We start from the raw sequence: 7425 nt of genomic DNA, 5'->3' as shown, positions 1-7425 counted from the left end.
ATCTTTCTATTTATTTATGTTAGAATAGTAGCATTTGATTTTATCATAGGTCCCTTGATAATCTAGCATCAAGTTCACCAAACAATTACCGGCATGGGGTCCAACTTGTGGACTCTTGCTGAATTCACATAGTTACTGTTGGTTAATCTTACAAGCTCTGTGTCAACATTACCCAAGCATATCTTGCAGATGTTGATCTTCCAAACCCATAGGCAATGTGTTTTGTATACAGAATACCATATTTCTGATTCTAAAACCTGAGCTTGTAGCCACGATTCCTTTCACCCTTATGATTAATAATTTGTTTTCAACCCTGCTTTCTGACAATCACCTTGGTAATTGCTCATATGCAAGTCACAAGTTATAAAATCTAACTCCTCCAGGTTGGAGGATTCTCTTTCTAAACAACACAGTGGAAAAACCTCCCAAGCAAGCTGAAATGTAGCCAGGTTTAAGAAAGATGAATGCTCATAAAAAAATAATTTTTCCAGGAAGTAAACCACCTAGAAAGATGTTTTATTCATTGAACTATCTTGGAGTTAAAACAAGTAGAAACATTTTTTTTATTGTTTTCTGGGAGATCTGTAAGTTCACAAATATATAGGTATATAGGCAAGGTATCAATGCGTCTGGAAATTTTAACTTAGTATATAAGATATCCTAACTTCATCTGTATTTTGATTGGTTTAATTTTTACATTCAGATGATATGTTAATATTTTATTTAATACAAATCCTGTTTATTTTTTTACATGTTGATGAATAATTTCTTAGGACTTGTGAATAATGATGGCATCAATTTCAATTAATAATCTTTCTAATTGGTATAAATCCAAATATTTGAATTTTTGCTTCAACTTTCTTGGCACAAAATATAACAATTCCTCATCAATATTTGAGTTTCCTTTAGCTGATGAAATATTGCTAGGTATTGAATCATCACAAGTCCAATTTATAGGTTATGTATTTTAGTTCATTTGTTTTTTGGTATGATTAAATTTTATCAGTGAGATGCAATCACTAATAGTGCAATAATGCCATAATGTCGATGGCCCATACAACCCCTGGCCACAGGAGAGAAATGCACTGAGTCTGGAGTCTTGTCGAAGCAGGATCTTGTTTAATTGTATTAGTCAGGAACTTATATAGGGTTGCAATAGGGGGTAGGAGTCTTGGGATGAGGTAAGGTGGAATAAGGAATAAGGGCCAATAATACCCTGCCACATTAGTGGTGGCCGGGCAGAAGCAGGTTTAGATTGGACTGTGCTGAGTCACTCATGTGCAGAAGTCATGGTCAAAGACAGGTGTCCAAACTCAAGGTAGGCTCAGAAAGTTACATTAGGACTCACACCTGGGCTTCAGGAGGCCCAACACCATCCTACTGGACATTTTTACCTATGTATTATTATGAAAATAATTTCTTCCTAAGTTGTACTGTTTAAATGAAACATTGATTTTTTTTATACAAGAGTAGTGTTAGTTTGAATAGCACTTTGATGAGTGATTGCTTTAAATAAATATATTAAGAAATTATGATAGAGGTTAGTTTATGGGAAAAATTAACATAGATAAAGTTGGGATAAAATGATGCCCTTGATCTGATAAAGCAGAGACTTCAGAGAAAAATAAATAAAACAAACAAGGAATTGTCATACAGCTAGAACATGTGAGTTTCTATTGAAGAACTGTATAGATTGTGACTTTGGTTATTGATTAAAACAAAAATAAATGAGTTCCAGCAGCCCTGCCAGCTTAAATTCTTTCAATCGTAATGTCGTGAGATATATTTACAGTTTTTTGGGGTGCACAATAGTGGTAACAAAGCTTTGAAAATACCTTAGGGTTAGACTAAGGTGTTTTTGTCAAAGAGCTTTGAAGTAAAAAATCTAGGAAGACAATCTAAAGTTTTAGAGAGGCACATAGCTGACAGACTCACTAAGGTTAGGGAAACAAAAGCAAAGCAGCCTAATTATTATTAACTGATTGGATTTTCTATGCTCTAGCTGACTCCACTCCACAGCTACTGGTGATCGTTCCATGGTACTGGTATCTCCAAAACACGGGGTCCTCTGCTGCAACTGGGCTGCACGTTCACCAATAGCCTCTCATAGGCTCTCTCTCATAGGTGCCAGGCCTCAATTTGCATGACTCCTTCAGTCTTAGGTCTTCAACTGCCACTGAAGCTTCACCTTCATGTATGGCCTCTCCTGACTTCTCACAATGTCAAGCCTCAGCTGCTGTTCATCAATCACTCATGCATTCCAAACCTATACCACCTGGGTGACTCTTATATCTTGCCAAGTCCGATTGCCAGCAGGAGTCAGAGTCAACGTTGGCCACCACTGGAATGAAGATTCTCTGTGCCCTCAGAAAACATTTCCCAAAAGATTTTTACAGCAGTTATTCTGGTCTCTTCTTAGTCAGTGCTAATTTGATTGCTCCGGCTACCCAGTGTCAATTGTCCTAGCAACGCATATGTTTCTCTAGAATAGTCTGGTATCTTGTTAATCACAGCTGATTCTTCAGACTCAGCTAACCAGAACCATAGGATCTTAGTTCAAAATAACAAATGGCCCTGATAGAGCATGTAAACTTTCCTTGGAAACTTTGCAAGTCATGCCTCCATTGTCCATACCAGAACATTCTTATCTCCCAAGTTCCCATAGAACTTCTCACTGGGGTCTCAATACTCAATGGTTTTTCTAGTTCAAAGTTACAAAGTCCTTCCACAATCCTTCCCAAAATATCAGATAGGTCATGGAATATGACTTTTCTGGTACCCAAATCAGTATTTATCAGGTTTCTCTAGTGTCATAGAAATATCTGTATCTATCTATTTATCTATCTATCATCTATCTATCTATCTATCTATCTATCTATCTATCTATCTATCTATCTATCTATCCAATCTGCTGGGATTTTTAATAATGAATGGATGGGCTGACAGAGGTGAGGGCATGCAAGTGAAGAACACCCTTCCTTCTTCCATTGTCCTTATATAATATTCCAAAAGAAGGTGTGGCCCAAATAAAACATGTGCCTTCCATCCCTAAGGTCTGGATTAAGGGCATGTGTCATCCAGTCTTAACATCCAGATCAAAGGTGTGCTGTCTTCGTGCCTCAAGACCTTGATTACAGGTGTGCTCTCCATTTCTGTATTACAGTTCATTACAAATATTGTCAAGTTGACAACCAGAAATAGCCACCATACTTTGTAACCACAAAATGCAGCCTGCTGGCAAATACCTTGCTTGCTCATATTCTATTAATCTATAAGGAGCTGCTTTAACATGAATGCACGTGGGTTTTTCAGACTTGTTTTTTTTTTACCTGAAATGCATAACATGTTTAATCATGCAAGGAATATGAACAACATGCTGTTTTTACTTGTATTCATTGTAATCATTCACTTGAAAAATAGAATGTAGCCACTATAATGAACTTTATATATTGCCTGAGAGATTTTATTAGAGTATATAAGATGTAGAGGGAAAAGATAGCTAGAATAGAGAACAGGGAAACCATCAAGTGTGTGTATGTATACTTTCCTTTAGTCCCTGAGATCAAACTCTCTTAGTATGCCTACTCCATGGATCCCCTTCGACCCCAGCACTGCTGGAGGCTAGTGCTCATGGTAGCATTAATTATATTATAAATTTCAGAAAAGTTATTCACATATGTGTAATTATGAGAATGTAAATGGACTCCAAAGGCTCATATAATTACATGCTTAGTTTCCAGTTAATAAACTCTTTGGAAAGGAAGAGTTGACATGGTCTTGTTGGAGGATGTGTGCCACTGGGAGCAGTCTTTGAGATTTAAAAGTCAAAACCAACACCTGTGTCTTCCTTTCTACCTGCTGCCTGTGTATCAGGATATAAAACTCTTAAGAGACTGTTCCAGCACTATGCTTCTCCCCTTCCCACCATAATGACAATGGACTAAGTCTCTAAAATTGGTAGCAAGCTCTTAACTAAATGCTTTCTTTTAAAAGAATTGTATTAGTTCTGATGTCTCTTCAAAGAAATACAACAGTAACTGAGACAATATTTCATAATTATAAATCCATAATCATTAATTGAATGGAAGAAGGAAAAATTTTTTTGATCATGCAACTGTGTTTTAACAGCATTTATAGGAAGGTAGTCTTGTATTTTGAAGCAAAAAAAAACTCATATAAAATTTTAAAAGACATATTTTTATAGCAATGAATTTAAACCAAGGCACTGTTGATTTTTCTTTAAATATCATAGTTTAACAATATATTCAATATGTGTTATAACACATACATATAGGACAATGGCGCTGGGTTTTGATCCTTCTGCATGTACTGGCTTTGTGGGAGCCTAGCCTGTTTGGATGCTCACTTTTCTAGACCTGGATGGAGGGGGAGGACCTTGGACTTCCCACAACGCAGGTAACCCTGACTGCTCTTTGGACTGGAGAGGGAGGGGGAAGGAAAAGAGAGGAGGGGAGGAGGCGGAACATTTTAATACAAAAAAATTCTGGTTGTGTAAAAGTAAATGATTTGAGGCATTATTTAAATTATCTTTTTAATTTGTTTACTTTAATTGACATTTAAAATGAAACACATTTCAATAATTATTTTCTATTAAGTAATCTATTTAAACTGTTTTTCCAATAAACAGAATTTTCATGCATTTATATCAAATTATGACACTATCTTCTCCATAAAATATTGCATAGTATTGATCATGGCTTTGTTTTCAGGATGTTTATATTTTAATGTTATAATTATTATGAGAATTTTTTTTAGGTATTAACAAGTGGTCAAGCAATATGAGTAAAGGCCATTGAAATTCATTATTTGCTTTAACTTTTGGATTTATTTATTTTAGTTTTCGTGCTTTAAATATAATTTGATCATTTCTTATTTCCTTCTTCAAATCCATGTTCTCTTTCTTCTAATTATTTTTCAAACATGTTTGTATTCAACAATAGTGGACATGCTAAGATAGATAGAATCTGTGAGTCAAAAGGTTATCCAGGCATTCTTAGCCTACACAAATGATTTCCACAGGGAAGAAGAAAGTGCTGATCAGTTACTTATTTATAAATACTTATTTTCCTTTTAGTTTTAGAAATCTGAAATATTTTAAAAATCATTGTGATCAATTAGATATTTTGAGTGATGCATGAATTTATATGTCTTTTCCTATCACATACAAAATATACTTGTAAACTCAAGTCTTCCCTAACTAATTGAGGGACATGACAGTGAGCATAAACAGTCTGGATCTCATAAATACAGGTGAAGGAGGTAAGGTGGAGGGATCGTGCCAGTGAATAGGAAATAGTAAACTGTAAGTGTAACATTTGAAACTATAAGTCAGACAATTATTTAAAGAAGACTGCTTTCTACTTCAAAATATAGCTAAGCCCTTGTAAAAGCAAAACACTGTTATATGCTGGATTCCATTGCTAAGGACTGACAAATAGGCATGAAAATGGAAAGGCATATGTTTTCAGAAGAGAAACATGAAAATTACTTTTAATATTTTCTTTACTCTCAGTCAAAGTCCATAACTTCTAAATAATTATTTTATTTATGTTGTTGTGTATGTTACATTTATTTTGAAAAACTACTATCTAGCTCAATTCAAAACACATTGTACAGCTTAGGTATTTTTTGAGAGCGAAGAACTATTTACTTAGGTTAAAATGATCTTGATGTTAATTATGTTTCATTATGCACCCTGAACCCTTTCTAACTTAATTGATTCTGCTAAAAATCGATTTGAATGAGAAAACACATATTGAATAAGAGTGGAGTACTGCATCTGTAGCCTTGCAAGAGTGACTACATAGCATCCTGTCATACCATTTTGTATGACAGAATACAAAAAGATTTAAAGATAACATAATTGTATTGGGATGCATGTCAATTATAATTTATTACAAAACATGTAGACAATTTAAAATACATTATGTAGAAAAGTTTAAAATATGTCTGGGAGCACACTTCTCAACAAAAATAAAGTTTAACGATCAGTTTGAGATTTATGCTGGAAACACACACCATCCGCAGGATACAAGAAATACTGCTAACTATCTTCTGGGAAAATGTCTAATCTGTTTATCTGAGAAAATTGCATGTGATTTTCAGATTTACAAGCATCTGAGTCCTTTTATCAACTTCTACTTAAATGTGACCACTAAGTGGACATACTCAGGTTAACTTTGGCTCAAATGTGGCTATTATACATTTGATTGAGTACTCGCCCAGGAAAACAAAGACTGTTGCTTGTAAAATGTAAATATTGAAGTTTTGTGCATATACAAGCTTGCAGATGAATATGATGCAGAAAAAGTGAATATGACTTTGTGATTTGGGGCTTAAGTTTAGAATCTTTCTTCTCCATTTAACTGAAAAAAATACCAAGTGACCCTTTAAAGGCTGCTCTGAAAGCCATTTCACACAAGGTTTCCATTTGTTAGTGAAAATGCAATAAAACATAGAGACTGTGCTGTTCCCCCATATGCTGGAGATAAACAAGCACTCTCTGTGGTCCACCTTTCTCAAACATAGGAAATCGTGGAAAATAGCTTTGTAAGCTTTGGAGTAATTTCAGTTCCTTCAAATGTTATGCCTGTCGAAAAATATGTATTCATTTATTTGTAGAATATTTTCAAAATAGGAGCTTCCAATGACTATATTCTCACTTTATAGAAGGTACAGGATTCTGTGTAGAAGGTGACACAATGTAGATAAAACCTGTATGTATTACGAAGTTGAAATAACTATCTCAACAAGATTGCATAGTCTGACTGATATTTGAGGTGAGAAGTAATTTAAATAATGCTAAAATGTACTGTTTCAGACATTAGCTCTGAAAGTCAACACAACGCTGCCAGATACCTACAGTCGTTTACTTTGCTGATGTCTGACCCCCAAATTTATTGTGTATCTCCAATTCCTGCCCTACTTACTTCCTCCTGTTCTGCAATTTTATGCATATTTTATGATATTTCAAAGAAAACTAAAATGTGAAAATGATGCTGTTTCTGTATTCAAGTTCTGAAACCTTCAGATATATTCATTAATCACTGTCATTTAAATTTAAAAGGATATGAAATAAGGAAAATTGAGTATTCCTGCCTCATTAAATTATTTTAAGAACTTTGAAATAATTAACAAATTAGAAGAAATTTTCATTTTAAGACAAATTGATATCTGTTTGAATCTGAATTTTTCACTGTGTTTGTTTTTACAGCACTGTACATTGAAAAATAGAAGGATAGGAAAGGGAGGGATTATGAGGAGGGATAACTAACCACACAGTCTTCTTGAAAAGTTTTATGGAAGCCTTCTAGACTAGAAATTGCCTATGTGATTATTTGAAATTGTATTAAATGAGATAATGATATAATGAAGTATGCAATGCCCCAAGTTCTATCTACCAAG

This window comes from Microtus ochrogaster, chromosome 17, assembly GCF_000317375.1.
Source record: "Microtus ochrogaster isolate Prairie Vole_2 chromosome 17, MicOch1.0, whole genome shotgun sequence".
Classification (NCBI taxonomy): domain Eukaryota; kingdom Metazoa; phylum Chordata; class Mammalia; order Rodentia; family Cricetidae; genus Microtus; species Microtus ochrogaster.
Note: the sequence above shows the minus strand (reverse complement) of the source record.